Raw genomic sequence first — 19,521 nt, 5'->3', positions numbered from 1 at the left:
AGGCAAACATCCACTTAAAAACCAGACAAAATATTTAAATAGACATTTCATCAAAACAGATATATGAAAAGCTAATAAAAACATGGAGGGAATTCCCTGGCGGTGCAGTGGTTAGGACTCCACGCTTTCACTGCCGAGGGTGCGGGTTCAATCCCTGATCCAGGAACTAATATCCTGCAAGCCACAGGGTGCAGCCAAAAAAAAAAAACAGGAAAAATTCCCTAATTCATTAGTCATTAAGGAAATGCAAATTGAAACCACAATGAGATGCAATTTTACTCCAACAAAATGCAGTAACATATGTAGAGAGAAATGTAAAAATCATTAACCCTCCTACATTGTTGGTGGGAATGTAGTATGTTAAAGTTACTTTGAAAGAAAATTTGGAAATTTCTTAGAAAGTTAAACATAAGTTACCATATGATCCTACAATTTACACATAAGAGAAATGAAAACATACTCACACAAAGATTTCCATGTGAATATTCACAGAAGCATAATTTATAATAGCCAATAAAATAGAAACAACCCAAACTCTCATCAAGTGTTTAATACAGAAACAAAAACTGGTATACTCATACAACTGAACATTATCTACAAACAAATGAGATACTGAATGAAATACTTCAAAATAATTAACCTATGTAGAAGAAATCAAACACAAAGACTACAAGTTATATGATTCCAATTGTATGAAAGATCCAGAAAAGGCAAATCTGTAGAAGCAAAAGTAGATTAGTGTTTGCCTGGGGTTAAAGGTGGAAACGGAGATTAAATGTAAACTACTATGAGGGATGTTACTGGGGTGGTGAAAATGTTACAAAACGGGATTATGGTAATGGTTGCAGAACTCATTAAATTTACTGAAAATTATTTAATTGTACACTTTAAATGAGCAAATTAAATGGTATGTAAGTTTTATCTGAAAAAAAGTTGATTTTTAAAATTGGAATGGTCTAAACAACACCAAAAGAAGACAGACAGACATTGTCATACGGGATAAAACACAAGCCAACCCACCTATCTATTTACTCTAATTATTTGACCTAAAAACCCAACCACCAACCTACTTACTGTGAAACACACACCCACACAAACTTTACATATACAAAAAGATTAAAAGTAAAACATGAAGAAAGACATAGCATGAAATATTAACCAAAGATAAAAGATGAGAATCTATACTAATTTGAAACAAACAACAGAACAAGAAGGATTATCAGAGAATAAAGAGGAACATCATGAAAAGATAAAGGGGTGACAGCCCCCAAAAGATATAATAATCCCATATGCATATGCACCTAACAACAGATTCTCAAAATACAGAAGACAATAAATCATAGATGTGAAAGGATATATAGGCAAATTCAAAAGTAGTTCGAGATTTCAACACTGCTCTCTCAAAAGTTAATAATACAGTCAGAAAACCAGAAAAAATATGGAAGGCGTGAACAACACTATCAACCAACTTGATATAATTATAGAACACTCTAAACAATAACAATAAAATACATATTCTTCTAAAATACACATGTGTAACACTGACCAAGACAGATCATGTTCTGGTCTATAAAACAAATCTCACTTTGTTTAAAAAAATAATAATATAAAGTGCACTCTAAAATATAAAATTAAACTAGAAATCAATAACAGAGATATCTGGAAAATTCCCAAATAATTGGAAATTAAACAAATGTCTAAATAACAGAGATCAAAGAGAAAGTCTCAAAGGAAATTAAAACTAAAGACACTGAACTAAAAGACAAAGAAAATATAATACATCAAAATCTGTGGGATGCAGCTAAAGCAGTGCTAATGGGGAAATTTATAGCACTAAATAACTATACTGGAAAATAATGAAGACCTAAAATCAGTAACCAAAGCTTGCATTAAAGAAACTAGAGAAAGAAGAGCAAATAAAGCAAGCAAAAGGAAGGAAATAAGATCTAGAACAGATATCAAAACAAAAAAAAATACCAAGAAAATCAATAAAACCAAAACTTGGTTCATTTGAAAACACTGAACAACACAGGTGTGAACTGCATGGCTCCACTTATACAAAGTTTTTTTTTTTTTCAATAGTAAATACTACAATACTACATGATCCGCGGTTGGTTGAATCCACAGATACGGAGGACCTGTGGATATAGACGGCCCGTCTATAAGTTAGTTATACATGGGTTTTCAACTGTGCCTAGGGTTGGCTGACCAAAACAAACAAACAACAACAAAAACCCATAGAAGAGAAAGAAACCATAAATCATCAGTATCACAAATAATGCCAAAGACTTTAAGAGGAAAATGAAGGAATACTACAAACAACTTTATGCTTATGAACTTGATAAATTACATGAAATGGAATAATTATTTAAAAGACGTAGACTAACTACCAAAACTTGCACAAGAAAACCTGAATAGCCCTATATCTTGTAATTAAATTGGATTGGGATGTTACTAACCTACTAAAGCTGAAAACTTCAAGCCTAGATGGTCTCACTGGTGAATTCTACCAAACAATCAAGGAAGAAATAATACCAATTCTATACAATCAATTCCACTAAAAAGAAAAGGAGTGAACATTGTCCAAATATGAAACCAGTATTATCCTGTTCACAAATCCAGAGAGAAACACTACCAGAAAATTACAAATCAATATATCTAATGAATATAATAGATATAAAAATTGTCACAAAATGTTAGCAAATCAAATCCAGTAATATTTAAAAAACTGTATTACAATCAAGTTCATCTAAGGAATGTAAGGTTAGTTCCACATTCAAAAATCAATGAAATTCCATATCAACAATTTAAATAAGAGAGACCACACAGTCATCTCAATAGATTTATAAAAAGGAACTTGAAAAATTCATGCTTTCATGGTAAAAACTCTCACAAAACTATAAACAGAATGGGAAGTGCTTAACCTAATAAAGAGCATCTATGTAAGACCTACAGCTAACAGATACTGGAAAGAAGGAAAGTATGCCCTCCCTCTCTACCCTACTCAACACTGTATTGGAAGGCCTACCAGTTCAATAAAGCAAGAAAAACAATTATAAGGCACACATGTTGGGAAGAAAGAAATTTTAAAGGCCTTTATTTGCAGAAAACATAATTGTCCATCTGGAAAATCTCAATCTACCAAAAAAAAAAAAAACCCTTAGAACTAAAAAGTGAGTTTAGCAAGGTTGCAGAATATAAGGTCAATAAACAAAAGTCAACCATATTCTTATACAGAGTTACAAATACTTGGAGCTTGAAATAAAACAATAAAAATAATTCATTTATAATAACATCCCCAAAAATGAAGTTCTTATATATAAATCTAACAAATATGTGCAGCATCTATATGCTAAAAACAACAAAATATTAAAGAAATAACCAAAGAAGATCTAAATAGGAAAAATACCATGTCTATGAATCAGAAGATTCAGTAAGATATTAAATCTCCCCAATCTCATCTATAGATTCAAAGCCATCCCAATCAAAATCTCAGCAACCTCTTTTTGTGGATTTTTAGAAGACATTTTTGCAGATAAGAGTGGGACAATAAAATGGGAAGAGAGCTTCTCAGAGACACAGCACAAAGGGAAGAATTAACCTGAGGGTGACACAGTCATTTAGGAAAACCAGAGGCTACTACCCTAGGTAAGCAACCTTGCTCACTAAGAAGCGGTGTCACTCTGAGAAATGCAAGCCACTTCTTCTACCCTCAGCTCCAGATCAGCAGTGCAGAGGTTTTGCCAAGGGGCAGAGGTAGGCTGTAATAACAGAGAGCTCAGAGGTATCCCCAAGGGAACCAACTTAATTTGGAACACACTGGGGAAAGTTCAATCCTAAAAGTACTCCCAAAAAGAACAGAAATTTTGGTGGTAAACAATTAAGAGGACACTGGTAACTACATGAGAGCAACAAACTAAAGGAACACCAGTTAGAAGTTTACCAGAGACCAGAGAAAGAGACAGATAGAAGAGCCCTCCTGAGGTCTGTATGTTCTCAGACTACAGTGGAATTAAACTAGATCAACAACAAAAAGATAACTGGGAAATTCTGAAATACTTGCATTTTAAATAACACACCTCTAACTAGCACATGGATCAAAGAAGAAATCTCAAGAGAATTTAAAATAAATTTTGAGCTAAATGAAAATACAACTTGCCAAAAGTTGCAGGATACAATGAAAGCAGTGCTTAAAGGGAAATTTATACATTGAACGCATATATTACAAGAGAATAAAAGTCTAAAATCAAAAACTTAAGCTTCCACCTTAGGAAACTAGAAAAGAAGAGCAAATTAAATCCAAATTAAGCTGAAGAAAATAAATAATAAAACCACAGCAGAAGTCAAGTTAAAAACAGCAAATAGACAAAATTAGTAAAACCTAAAGCTGATTCTTTCAAAATAGCAATAAAATTAATAAGCCTCTAGCAAGGATAACTATGAATTAAACAAAGAGAAGACAAAAATTACTAATATCAGAAATGAATGAGGGGGCACTATAGATTCCATGGACATTAAAAGAATAATAGGGCTTCCCTGGTGGCGCAGTGGTTGAGAATCTGCCTGCCAATGCAGGGGACACGGGTTCGAGCCCTGGTCTGGGAAGATCCCACATGCCGCGGAGCAACTGGGCCCGTGAGCCACAATTACTGAGCCTGCGCGTCTGGAGCCTGTGCTCCGCAACGGGAGAGGACGCGATGGTGAGAGGCCCGCGCACCGCGATGAAGAGTGGTCCCCGCTTGCCGCAACTAGAGAAAGCCCTCGCACAGAAACGAAGACTCAACACAGTCATAAATAAAAATAAATAAATAAATAAAAGAACGTGAATTTCTAAAAAAAAAAAAAAAAGTGATGGGTTAGCTAACTTGTACTTAAAAAAAAAAAAAAAAAGGATAATAAAGGAATACTATGAGTAACTATGCCCACAAACTTGATAATCTAGATGAAATAGATCAATTTCTTGAAAGAAACAATTTACCAAAACTCATACAAGGAGAAACAGACAATCTCATTAGGCCTATGTCTATTAAAGAAATGTAATCAATAATTAATAATCTTCCAAAACAGAAAGCACCAAGCCCAGATGGGTTCACTAGTGAATTCTAGCAAATATTTAAGATATTATAACAATTCTCTACAATATTTTCCAGAAGATAGAAGCAGAGGGAGTACTTCCTCAATTCTATGAGGCCAACATTACCCTGATACCAAAACCAAAGACATTACAAGAAAACTATACACCAATACCTCTCATTAACGTAGATACACAAATCCTCAACCAATTAGCAACCTGAATCCAACAATATAAGAAACAAATTATACACCATGACAAAGTGGGGTTTATTCCAAGTATGCAAGGCTAGTTCAACATTAGAAAATCAATAAATGTTAACCACTGCATCAACAACTAAAGAAGAAAAATCACATGATCATATCAATAGATGCAGAAAAAGCATCTGACAAAATCCAATAACCCATTCATGCTAAAAACTCTCAGCAAACTAGGAACATAGGGGAACTTCCTCAAATCGATAAAGAGCATCTACCAAAAAAAATACAACTAACATGGTTAATGTCAGAAACTAGAAGAATTCCCACAATGATCAAGAATGCGGCAAAGATGGCTCCTCTCACCATTCCTTTTCAACAATGCACTGGTAGTTCTAGTTAATGCAAAAAAAGATAAAAGAAAAGGAAGTAAACGGAATACAGATTGGGAAGGAAGAAATATAACTGTCTCTGTTCAGAGATAACATGCCCATCCATGTAGAAAATCCTAAAGAATTGACCCCCCCCCAAAAAAAAAAAAAACAAAACTTGGAACTAATAATTATCCCAAGGTTGCAGGATACAAGGTTAATATACAAAAGTCAACTGCTTTCCTATATACCAGCAATAAACACGTGGAATTTGAAGTTAAAAACACAATACTATTTACATTTGCACCCCCGCAAAATGAGAGTATAAATCTAACTAAATATGTACAAGACCTACCTATATGAGGAAAACTACAAAACTCTGATGACAGAAATCAAATAACTAAATAAGCAGAGATATATTCCATGTTCACGGAGAGGAAGAGTAAATACTGTCAACATGTCAGTTCTTCCAAACTCAATCAACAGACTCAATGCAATCCTAACCAAAATCCCAGCAAATTATTTTGTGGATATCAAAAAACCGATTCTAAGTTTTATATGGAGAGGCAAAAATCCAGAACAGCCAGCATGATACTGAAGAACAACGTCATGGGACTGATACTCTCTGACTTCAAGACTTACTATAAAGCTATAGTAATCAAGACACTGTACTATTGATGAAAGAATAGACAAATAGGTCAATAGAACAGAATACAGAGCATAAGCCCAGAAACAGACCCACATAAATACAGTCAACTGATCTTTGACAAAGGAGCAAAGGCAATATAATAGGGAAAAAAAAAGACAGTCTTAATCAACAAATGGTGATGGAACAATTGGACCTCCACATACAATAAAATGAAACTAGACACAGACTTTACACCCTTTACAAAAATTAACTCAAAATGGATCACAGACATAAATGTAAAATACAAAACTATGAAATTCTTAAAAGATAACATATGAGAGAATCTAGATGATCTTGGGTATGGTGATGACCTCCTAGATACAATACCACAGGCAAGATTCATGCAAAAGTAATTGGTAAGGGCTTCCCTGGTGGTGCAGTGGTTGAGAATCTGCCTGCCAATGCAGAGGACACGGGTTCGAGCCCTGGTCTGGGAAGATCCCACATGCCGAGCAGCTAGGCCCATGAGCCACAATTACTGAGCCTGTGCGTCTGGAGCCTGTGCTCCGCAACAAGAGAGGCCGCGATAGTTGAGAGGCCCGCGCACCGTGATGAAGAGTGGCCCCTGCTTGCCACAACTAGAGAAAGCCCTAGCACAGAAACAAAGACCCAACACAGCCATAAATAAATAAAATTTAAAAAAAAAATCGGTAAGTTGGACATCATTAAAATTAAAAACTTCTGCTCTGCAAAAGACACTGTCACAAAAAGAGAGAAGACACAGACTGAAGGAAAATATTTTTAAAAGACATATATGATAAAAGATTGTCATCCAAAATATACAAATATGCTTAAAACTCAACAATAAGGAAATAACCCAATTTAAAAAATGGGCAAAATGCCCGAACAGACACACCTCACCAAAGATATACAGATGGCAAATAAGCATATAAAAAGATGCTCCACATCATTTGTCATTAGGGAAATGCAAATTAAATTAACAATGAGAAACCACTATATACCTATTAGAATGATCAAAATCCAGAACACTGATAACACCAAATGCTAGCAAGGATGTAGAGCAACAGGAACTTTCATTCACTGCTAGTGGGAATGCAAAATGATACAGCCGGGCTTCCCTGGTGGCGCAGTGGTTGAGAGTCTGCTTGCCGGTGCGGGGGAGACGGGTTCGAGCCCTGGTCTGGGAGGATCCCACATGCCGCGGAGCAGCTGGGCCCGTGAGCCACAATTGCTGAGCCTGCGCGTCTGGAGCCTGTGCTCCGCAACGGGAGAGGCCGCGATGATGAGAGGCCCGCGCACCACGATGAAGAGTGGACCCCACTTGCCGCGACTGGAGAAAGCCCTCGCGCAGAAACGAAGACCCAACACAGCCAAAAATAAATTAATTAATTAAAAAAAAAAAAAAAAGAATGGTTAATTAACACTTACTGAATACTTAACACATGTCAAAGGTCAACAAACTTCTTAAGGACATCCATCTCTTTAAAAAAAAAAAAAATGATACAGCCACTTTGCAAAACAGTTTGGTAGATTTTTACAAAACTAAGCATACTCTTACAATATGATCCAGCAATCACATTTCTTGGTATTTACCCAAAGGAGTTGAAAACTTATACTCACAAAAACCGGCACACAGATGTTTGTAGCAGCTTTATTCATTAATTGCCAAAACTTGGAAGCAACCAAGATGCCCCTTTGTAAGTGAATGAATGAATAAACTGGTATATTGAGACAATGGAATCTGATTCAGTGCTAAAAAGAAATGAGCTATCAAACCATGAAAAGACAAGCAGGAACCTTAAATGCATATTATTAAGTGAAAGAAGCTACTATGAAGAGGCTACATATTGTATGATTCCAACATCTGAGATTCTGGAATAAACAAAACCATGGAGACAGTAAAAAGATCAATGGTTGCCAGAGGCTAAAGGGGAGAGAAGTATGAACTGGCAGAGCACAGAGGATTTTTACAGCAGTTGTAGAAAAACCAAGAAACCAGAATATTTGAGAAAAAAAAAAAAAAAAAAGATTAAAGCTGGAGCACTCATACCACCTGTTTTCAAGGTTTATTTCAAGACTTATTATGCAGTATCAGCAAAATGACTGACACGTGGATCAGTGGAACAGAACAGGGTATGTAGAAATAAACCCATACACATATTCGACAAACAGTATTGGAATTATTAGAGGATGGGGGAATGGGCTGACTTCAAAAGAGCATAAGACAAACGTTTTAGGTTACGAAACAATTTCACATTTTAACTGTAGTGATGTCTATACTATGGAATGTGAAAACTCATAGAACTATAAACTAAAGAAAGTGAATTTTACATTATTTAAATTACACTTCAAAAAACCTAAATAAAAATTTTAAAAACCAGACACTACATAGTGAGAAAATCAAAATCATGATATAAGTATATTAAGATAACGGAAAGGACCAGCAGTGAGTATGTATATAACATACCTGAATTCAGGTTGGGGGTGAGAAGGGTATACATACGAAGGAGAGTTAAATCCTCATCATCTAGGGTGGGCAATCACTAGATAATGGCTAAAACTTAAAAATAAAAAAGCTATACTAGCATATTATTTAGATATATGGACCTAAGTAACAGAAAAATCAAAGTTCAAAGTGATTTAGTTACCTTTGAGAATGGAAAATTAAGGAGTAAGGGAAATAAGACATAGGGTTTTTAAAAACAAACTTATAAAACTACACAACTCTACTATATGCATATAGAACTTTTATTTTTAAATTTAAATTTTCCTGTTTTATACATAGTATCAACAGTGTATATATGTAGCACAGGGAACTCTACTCAGTGCTCTGTGGTGACCTAAATGGGAAGGAAATCCAAAAAAGAGGGGATACATGTATATGTATAGCTGATTCACTTTGCTGTACAGTAGAAACTAACACAACATTGTAAAGCAACCATACTCCAATAAAAATTTTTTTTTAATTTTAATTTTCTTTTTGTTTTCTTTGGCTGTGTTGGGTCTTTGTTGCTGTGCACGGTCTTTCTCTAGCTGTGGCAAGCGGGGGCTAACTCTTCCTTGTGGTGTGCCGGCTTCTCATTGCAGTGGCTTCTCTTGTTGTGGAGCACAGGCTCTAGGCGCGCAGGCTTCAGTAATTGCGGCACACAGGCTCAGTAGTTGTGGCTCATGGGCTCTAGAGCACAGGCTCAGTAGCTGTGGCGCACCGGCTTAGTTGCTAGGCAGCATGTGAGATCTTCCCGGACCGGGGATCAAACCCATGTCCCCTGCATTGGCAGGCGGATTCTTAACCACTGCGCCACCACGGTTATGTGCCACCAGTTCACTGGTACATTAAACTACTGCCTAGTTAACTTATAAACCGTATTTTATATAAAGGTAAGAATTATTTAAAAGAAGCACAAAGATGGGGATGGGGAGACTTCTAAATATGAATGAAAAGCATCTTTCCTAAGTCCAAACATTAGTATAAATAAACAGTAGGCAGCCATCTAGTATAAAATTGCAACTTGATCAGCTGGAATCTGAGACTGGGCACTGTCTACAGAAGAAGTAAATCTGGAGTTCCACCCCTACCAATGGGTAAGACTGCAACTATTTCAGTACAAAAACCTGATATGTAGCATAACAAAGGTGGGCCCTAACTACCTATACTTCCGCCAAACTGGAGCCTTCCTCTAACCTACACTGTCAGTCTATATGACTAATCCTCATTCCTGTTAGAATAGGAGTCTTGTCCTGTACATCAGGCCTTTAGTTCAGGTCCTGCTCCTATCTGCACCAACCACCAGGGGACCACAATGCTAATATCTGTCCACCTGAATAACATAACTACCTAGAAGTTTCCTGCTGAAATGCTCTACCTAGCATTTTGGATTCCATCCCTCTGAAAGCCAGGCCAGATCAGGCACACATTTACTCTGTCCCCTACCCCCCAAGCATGAACTTCAAGCCAGTGGTTTTCAAGCCTTTAGAAGAGTCTACACTCTTAAAACTATTGAGGACCCAAAAAGCTTTACTTGATTTCTCTAGTACATTAGGAAGTAAACTAAAAAGCTTTAAAAAAAATGTTTAAAATACTTATCAATTAATAATTAATTTAATTCAATAATTTGGTTAATTTAATTAAGATATTTAATGTTTCATTTAAAAATATTACATGTTAACATAAATAAATTTTTGTGGAAAATGGCTGCATTTTCAAAACCAAACAACCTTAGGGATGAGTGACATTGTTTAATACATATATTTTTGCATATCTCCTTTAATGTCTGGCTAAGAAGACAGCTGGAGCCTCATATCTGCTTCTGCATTCAAACTACTATGAAATGTTTTCCTTGGGTTGAAATATATGAAAAAAGTCCTGCCTAACAAATATGTAGTTGAAAAAGAAGTATATTAATATTCTTTCAGATAATTATGAATAGTCCTCATTGATACTATACCAAAACTCAACATGTGGTAGTTTCTCAAAGGTTAGTTGAAATTTAGGAATCTGAAAACATATCAGCAAACTTCTCATACCCTGTTATACTAAAATGCACCAATCTGTCTTGCCCTTCAATGGATATCTGACCCATGCATGATTTTGAAACATTCTTCAGAGGTCATTTGGAAAATACTTGTTCACTGAGTAACATGGATCTTCAAAATGTTGGCATATTTCACTAAATAATATTTTAAAAATCACATTCATTAAACTCTCCTCTCATGTCATCAGAAAAGTCTTCTAGTATTGAGAAGCTATAAAGTTCACACAGGTTGACACAAGTCTACAAAAATTATAAATTTTGTTTGAAAGCTCAAATTTAAAATGGGCAACAAATACCATCAGTTGTTTTCCTTGAAGGAATAAGCTCACTTTATTTAGAAAAAAAAAATACGCCTAATACCCAAATATGAAAAACAGTAGCTTTCTATCAGTTATAAGTAAAATGCTGAAAATGAAAAAAGTGAGTAGCAGAGTTTGCAGACAATGTTTCAGGCTATTTTCCTCAAGGCGATCACCACAATTCAGTTTGCAGATGTGCTTCATGTGTACTTCCCTTTACATCACACAATATTAAGACAATATACTTAAGGGTCCATATTTAATAAAATTAGTAACATTTACTGCTCAAAGACTTTTTTTAAAAGAAACTGGCTTTTTTTTTTTTTTAACTACAGGTGCATGGTGAAGAACACAATGTCTACTGCTAGAGTTTGGTGCCACTAACCTTGCTTCGTACTCAGGCAGAAGCAGATTTATTTTCTGCTGTTCTGACACCATCAGTGCAGATGTCAACACAGCAAAAACAAATGTAACAACTTAGTATTATTATAAAAATATTTTCCACTTTGCAGATCCTTTGAAAAGCTGAAAAGTGTTTTATACTGTTGGCCACCACCTCAGGTGATATGTTCCCCTAGATCTACTCCCCCCCTATTATGGCTTACTGCCCTTTCCCAACAGTACTACTGATGTCTAAACCAGTCTAAACAATGACAACTTCACTATAATTTAACCTACTGTCTTGTAGGAAACAAGGGACCAAAACAGACAAACCATTTCATTACCAAATCAATAAAGGTTTCCCACCCCTCCCAAGAACTTAAGCTGTGTCTTCTGAATAGCTGTTTTCTCAGTTAGCTGAAGGTTTTAGACCATTAGCAAACTTCTTTTTTTTTTACCTTTGGAAGGGAATCCTAAATGTGTAACATACATTTCTACCTAACAAAACAGAAGATATAACTATAACTTAACCTTTTCTGGATGCCCTCTACATTAAATTGTCCCAGACAACTCTATTTTATATATGTTTGTCTGCTCACTTGCAGTCAGGCTATGAGCTGCCACTTGTAATAATGATCGATGTATCACGCTATCAACCCTCTTCTACCTTCTAAATCTGCCATGGACTTAGAAACCAGATTTATTAGAATTATGTATTAAAGGCTACAGGTGAGGGATACATTGAAATGCATGCAATGTGAGTTCTAGTGCATGAACACTGCTGTACCTCTTTTAGCTATTCAAAATTCCTTTTATTCTACATCTCTGTTGTGTGCAAGACAAGTTAACTGGCTAAACAGATGAGGTCCAGACATTAAGATGATATTGTACTTGTGTATAAAATGTATAAAATGAAGGTTTGTCTAGATAACTTGAAATCCACACAAAAAGAGGTTTGACAAATCAACAATTGAAGACAAGTGTTTTTAAATAAACTTTTAATTTTAAGATTACTGTAGATCCACATGCAGTTGTAAGAAACAGTACAAAAATAACCCTTTTATTAGTTACCCACATTCCTCCAATCCATCAGTATCCACCAGGATACTGATATTGATAGTCAAGATACTGAACATTTCCATTAACACAAAGATACTTCATGTGATCTTTTATAACCACATCCACCACCCTCCTGTATCCACACTCACCACTGAAACTTAAAACCCACTTCTCTACTACCCATTCCTATAATTTTGTCATTTTGTCACACACCACAATGAAAAGTAGCCCCTGCTCTCAGCAACTAGAGAAAGCCCACACACAGCAACGAAGACCCAACGCAGCCAAAAATAAATAAATAAAATATAAATAAATTTATAATAAAAAAGACATCTGGGCATTTCTATATTGTTACTGTTATGAATAAAGATGCTATGAATATTCATGTACAGGCTTTTATGTGAACATAAGTTTTCACTGCTCTGGGATTTATTTTTTTTACACTCAAGAGTGTAAATGCTGGGTCATATAGCAGTTGTATGTTTGTTTTAATAAGAAACTGCCAAACTTTTCCAGAATGGCTATACCATTTTACATTCCCATCAGCAATGTATGAGTAATCCAGATTCTCTGCATCCTAACCAGTACTTGGTGTTAGCACTATTTTTCATTTTATCATTCTAATAGGCAGACAGTTATATTTCCTTCTGGTTTTAATTTGCATTTCAAACATGGTTAATGATTGAACATCTTTTCTTTTTCTAATTTATCTGCATATCTTCTTTTGTGAAATGTCCCTTCATGTCTTTTGCCCATGTTCTAATTGGATTGGTTGCTTGGTTTTTTACCATCTGGTTTCCAGTTTATGTATTCTAAATGCTAGTAACTTGTGAGATATGTGGTTTACAAATAAGTTCTCCCACTTTGTAGCTTCTTTTTACATCCTCTTAACACAGTCTTTGGCAGACTAAGAATTTTTAATTTCATTAAGTTTAATTCATTCAGTTTTTCCATTTATAGGTCATGCTTTTGAGATCAAGTATATGAACTCCTTGCCTAGCCCAAGATTCTGAAGATTTTCTCCTGTTTTCTTCTAGAAGTTTTATAGCTTTAAGTTTTGTGTTTTAGGGACTTCCCCAGTGGTCCAGTGGCCAAGACTCTATGCTCCCAATGCAGGGGGCCCGGGTTCGATCCCTGGTCAGGGAACTAGATCCCGCATGCCACAACTAAGAGACCACATGCTGCAACTAAAGGATCCTGCATGCTGCAACTAAAAGATCCCACATGCTGCAACAAAGATTCCGTGTGCCGCAACTGAGACCCGGAGCAGCCAAATAAATAAATAAATATATTTTTTAAAAAGTTTTGTGTTTTACCAAGTCTGTAATTTTTCAGTTCATTTTCATATAAGGTGTGGAACTTGGATCAAGGTTCATTTTTTTGCCTCTGGATGTCCAACTGCACAAGCACCATTGTTAAAAAGGGTCTCTTTCCATAGTGAACTATTTTTCCACTTCTCTCAAAAATTAGTTGGGCATAATTGTGTTTGTCTATTTCTCAGTTCTCAGTTTTTTTGCACTGATCTATGTGTCTATCCCTCTATCAATATAATACTCTCTTGATTATTGTAGGCATATAATAGGCATTAACATCAGAATGATTCCACCAATTTATTCTTTTTCAAAATTGTTTTAGCTATTCTAGGGCCTGAGCCTTTCCATATACGTTTTAGAATAAGCTTGTCTATATCTATAAAAACACACTAGGTTTTAAATTGGAATTCCATTACACCTGTATCACTCTGGGGACAACTGACTACTATGTTATCTAATTTATGAACATGGTTAAGTATCTTCAATTATTTAGGTCTTCCTTAGTTTGTTTCATCAGCATTCAGTGATTTCAAGAATATAGATGCTGTACGTGTTTAGTTAAAATTATATCTAAGTATTATATTTCCTTAGAGTAGTTGTAAATTATTTTGTATTTCTAACTTTCGGTTTCTACACATTCATTGATAGCATATAGAAATGTGATTGATTTTTCTGTATTGATCGTGTAGCATGTGACATTGCTGAAATTACTAAATCTAGGAGTTTCTTGGGTTTTTGTAGATTCCTTGAGATTTTCTACATAGACAAACATGTTATCTGCAAATAGGAACAAATTTCTTTCTTTTTCTCTCTCTTTCTTATTAGGATACCTTTTATTTCATATTCTTGCCTTACTACAGTGGCTTGAACTGGTACTCTGTTGAATAAGAGAGGTGAGAGAGGACATCTTTTCCATTTTCTTGACCCTAGAGGTAAGTATTCAGTCTTTCCTCATTATGTATAATATTAGCTAAGGGGTTTTTGTAGATGCTATTTATCAAGTTAAGGGAGTCACCCTATATTCCTCATTTTCCAAGAATTATCATGAATGGGTATTTGATATCATATGACTTTCTGTCATCAATTCATATAATCATATGATTTTTCTTCTTTAGCTATTTATAAGGTGTGTTATAATGATTGATTTTCAAATGCTGAATCAGCCTTGCATACTTGGGAAAATTCCACTTGGTCTTTGTGTATAAATTTTTTCATACACTATTGGATTCAATTTGCTAACATTATGTTTAAAGTATTTTGGGTCTAAGATGATGAAAGATACTAGTCTGTAGTTTTGTGGGGGTTTTGTACTAACTTTGAATGTTTTTGTACCCTAATTTCATATCATGGTAATACTAGTATCAAAATGAGTTCTATTTTTTGAATGAGATTGTGTAAACTTGGTTTTAATTATTCCTTAAATAATTTGCAGCATATAACAGTGAAGTTATCTGGGTCTTGAGATATCTATTTTAGAATCTTTCAAGTTACGCTTTCAATTTCTTTAATTGCTGGACTCTTCACGTTGCTCATTTCATCTTGGTTTAGATTTTGGTAGTTTGTTGACTTTGAATAATTGGCCTTTTACTTCTAAGTTCATGAATTTATGAGTACAAAGTTGTTTGTATTATGCCCTTATTATTTTTTCAATGGCTGCAGGATCATTCCTAATATTAATGACTTGGCTCCTCTAACTTTGTTATTCTTGCTAGAAGTTTATCAACTTTTTAAAATTTGTATTCTACTTAGTTTCTCTATTGTTTTCCTATTCTCAGATTCATTAATTTCTTAACATTTTTTCCTTCCTTTTCCTGGTTTTGGTTAAATTATGCTCTATTTTTCTAGTTTCTTGAGGTAGGAAATAGATTATGAAATTGAGACCTTTCCTCTTTTGTAATGAAAGTATTTAGTGGTATATATTCCCCTCCATATAATGCTTTAATACTGGGTCTCACATATTTTGATAGCTGTGCTTACATTTTCTTTCAGATACATATATATGCATATATACATGTATACACACACATATATATATAAAAATCTCCCCCTCTGAGACTTCATCTTTGACCCATGGATTATTTAAAGTGTTGTTTTATGTCTAAGTGGTTAGAGAGTGCCTTGTTATTTTTCTGTTATTAGTTTTTACTTTGAATCCACTGTAGTCAGAATATACTATGTATGATTTCAATTGTTTTAAATTTGTTAAGGTTTGTTTTATGGTTAAGGTTTGGTCTATCTTGGTAAATCTTCCAAATAGTATGGAAAATACTATATACTATAAAATAGCATGTATTATTCAGGAACAAAAAGAAATGAGCTATCAAGCCAGGAAAAACATGCATGTTGCTAAGTGAAAGAAGTAAAGTGAAAAGGCTACACATAATGTATGATTCCAACTGTCTGACATTCTGGAAAAGACACAACAATGGAGGTAGTAAAACTATCAGTGGTTGTCAGGAATTGGGTAGGGGGTAAGAGAGAGAAGGATGAAAAGGCAGAGCACAAGGGATTTTTAGGGCAGTGTAACTACTCTTGTATAATACTGTAATGATGGATGCATGCCATTATACATTTGTCAAAAATAAATAAAATATATAATACGAAGAGTGAACCCTAATGTAAGCTTTAGTTAATAATATTGCTATATCAATATTGGCTCAACTGATAAATGTACCATGTAAATACAAGACAGCAATAGAAGAAACTGGTTTTATTGGGGGGGGAGCAATACAGGGATACCTAGGAACTTTCTGTAGTTTCTTCTCAATTTTGCTGTAAACTTAACACTGCTCTAAAAATAATCCCTATTAATTAAAAAATAATAATGTATATTCTTCAGTTGTTGGGTGGAGTGTTCTATAAATGCCTATTAGATCTTGTTGGTTTATGGTGCTGTTCAGTTCTTCTATATAATTACTGATTTTCTGTCTAATTGTTCTGCCAATTTTTGTGAGAAGACTGCTGAAGTCTCCAACTGTAATTATGAATTTGTCTATATCTCATTTCAGCTTTATCAGTTTTTGCTTCACATATTTTACAGTTCTGTTGTTTGGTACATATACTTTGAGGTTGCCATACCTTCTAAGTGAATTTTATCATTATAAAATGTCCCTCTCTTTAGTAAATTTTCTTTGTCTCAAGCATACTTTACCTGATATTAACGTAGCCACTACTGCTTTCTTTTGACTGAGGTTCATATGGTATATCTCTGCCTACCCTTCTACCTTCAGTCTACCTATATAATCATATTTGAAGTGAGTTTCTTATTAACACATATAATCAGGTCATGGTTATTATTCCACTCTGACAATCTCTTGTCTTTTAAATGGTGCATTTAAGCCATTTAAATCTAATGTAATTACTAATATTAGGGCTTAAGTCTGCTTTTTTATTTTTCCTCTGTTCTCTTAGCTTTCTATTTCTCTGATTTCTTTTACCTGCCTCTCTGTGGGTTACTTGAACATTTTTTTTAGAATTCTGATTTATCTCTTGTGTTTATTAGTATGTTTCTTTACATAGCTTTTTAGTGGTTGCTCTATATTATATATACATTACTTATCACAGTCTACTACTGTGAACACTTTACTAGTTCAAGTCAAGTGTAGAAACCAACCTTCCTTTATGTCCCTTCACCCTCTCCCATTTATACCATGATTGTCTTAAATATTTCCTTTAAATACATTTTAGATACAACAATGAAGCATGATCTATCAAAGAAATGAGTTGGACTTTATTAAAATTAAACAGTACTACTCTGAGAAAGACAATACAAAGAGGATAGAAAGACAAGCCAGACTGGGAGAAAATATTTGCAAAACACATATCAGATAAAGGACCTGTACCCAAAATATACAAAGAACTCTTAAAACTCAATGATAACAAAATAAGAAACTCAGTCAAAAAAATAAACAAAACATCTGAACAGTCACCTCACCAAAGAAGATACACAGATGGCAAATAAGGATATGAAAAGATGTTCAACATCGTATGTCGTAAGAGAATTACAAATTAAAACAATGAAATACCACTACACACCTATTAGAATGGATAAAAAAATTTTTTAAAGACACATGCTAGCCAGGACAGAGCAACAGGAACTCTCACTCATTGTTAGTGAGAATACAAAATACAACAGCCACTTTGAAAGATAGTTTGGCAATTTATAACGAAACTAAACATATTCTTATCATACAATCCATCAATCATGCTCTTTGGTATTTACTCAAAGGAGCTGAAAAGTGTTGTCTACACAACAACCTGCACAGGACTGTTTATAGCAGCTCTATTCAAAAAGCTATGGACTTCAGTTAATAATAATATATCAATCGCCAAAATCTGAAAGCAACCAAGATGGTCTTTAGCTGGTGAATGGTAAGTAAACTATGGTACATCCAGACAATGCAATATTATTCATTGCTAAAAAGAAGTGAGCTATCAAGCCATGAAAAGACATGAAGGAACCTTAAATGCATACTGTTAAGTGCAAGAAGACAGTCTGAAAAGGCCACACACTGTATAATTCTGACTACATGACATGGAAAAGAAAGGCAAAACTACAGAGACAGTAAAAGGATCAGTGCCTGTGAGGGATTGGGAGGTGGGGTGCACAGGAGAGGGAGGGATGAATAGATGGAGCCCAGGGGGAACTATTGTGTGTGACACTGTAATGCTGGATACATGACATAATGCATTTATCAAAACCCATAGAGATGTACAACACAAAGTGAACCTTAATATAAACTATGGACTATAGTTAATAATAATATATGAATAATGGTTCATTAGTTGTAACAAATGTATCACACTAATGCAAGATGAGCAAAAGTGCAATCTGTGTGATTGGGGAGAGGGGGCAGTATCATAATACTATCCACAGAGTTTCCATAGGAACTCTCTGTACTATCTGCTTGATTTTTCTGTAAATCTAAAACTGTTTTATAAAGTAAAATCTATTAATTTAAAATGTTTTTAGTTTAAGAAAAAAGAGACAAGTATGTAGTAGGGAGAAGGGGGACAGGCTTTCTCCAGAATTATCCACAGCAATATTGAAATGCCTGAGAAAAACAGAGCAAGTATAAAAAAGTTCTGAGGAAAAGAAAATGTGAACTAAAATTATTATGCCCATTGTTATTTAAGTATAAACACAAAAGAAGGTCGTTATTCAACTTTAAAATACTCAAACAAATGCATCTGTGAGAATTTTATGAAAGAAAAAAGCCAAAATTATTTTTAAATGAAATTGACAAACAGCTACTAAAATTTAGATGGAAATGGAAAGAGCCTAGAATAGTTAAAGCAATTTTTTTAAAAGAGAAAAAAGTTGAAGGACATAAAGTACTTGATGTCAAGACAATAAAAAGCTACAGTAATCAAGAGCACGGTATTAGTAAAAGGGAAAAAAACACAGACCAATGGAACAGAACTAGAGCAACAAATATGCAGACAAATTGTTTCTGACAACAGTATCAAGTCAATTCAATAAGAAAAGGGAAGTCTTTTCAAGCAATAATGCTAGAACAACTGAATATCCATATGCAAGAATAATAAGCATTGACCCTTACTTAATGCCAAATGCAAAAATTAACTTGAAATGGATCAAAGACCTAAACATAAGAAGTAAAATTATAAAACTCCAAGAAGAAAACATAG

Source organism: Balaenoptera physalus (genome assembly GCF_965194825.1).
Source record: "Balaenoptera physalus genome assembly, chromosome: X".
Lineage (NCBI taxonomy): Eukaryota > Metazoa > Chordata > Mammalia > Artiodactyla > Balaenopteridae > Balaenoptera > Balaenoptera physalus.
The sequence above is the reverse complement of the archived record's forward strand: the minus strand, read 5'-3'. Positions refer to the sequence as shown.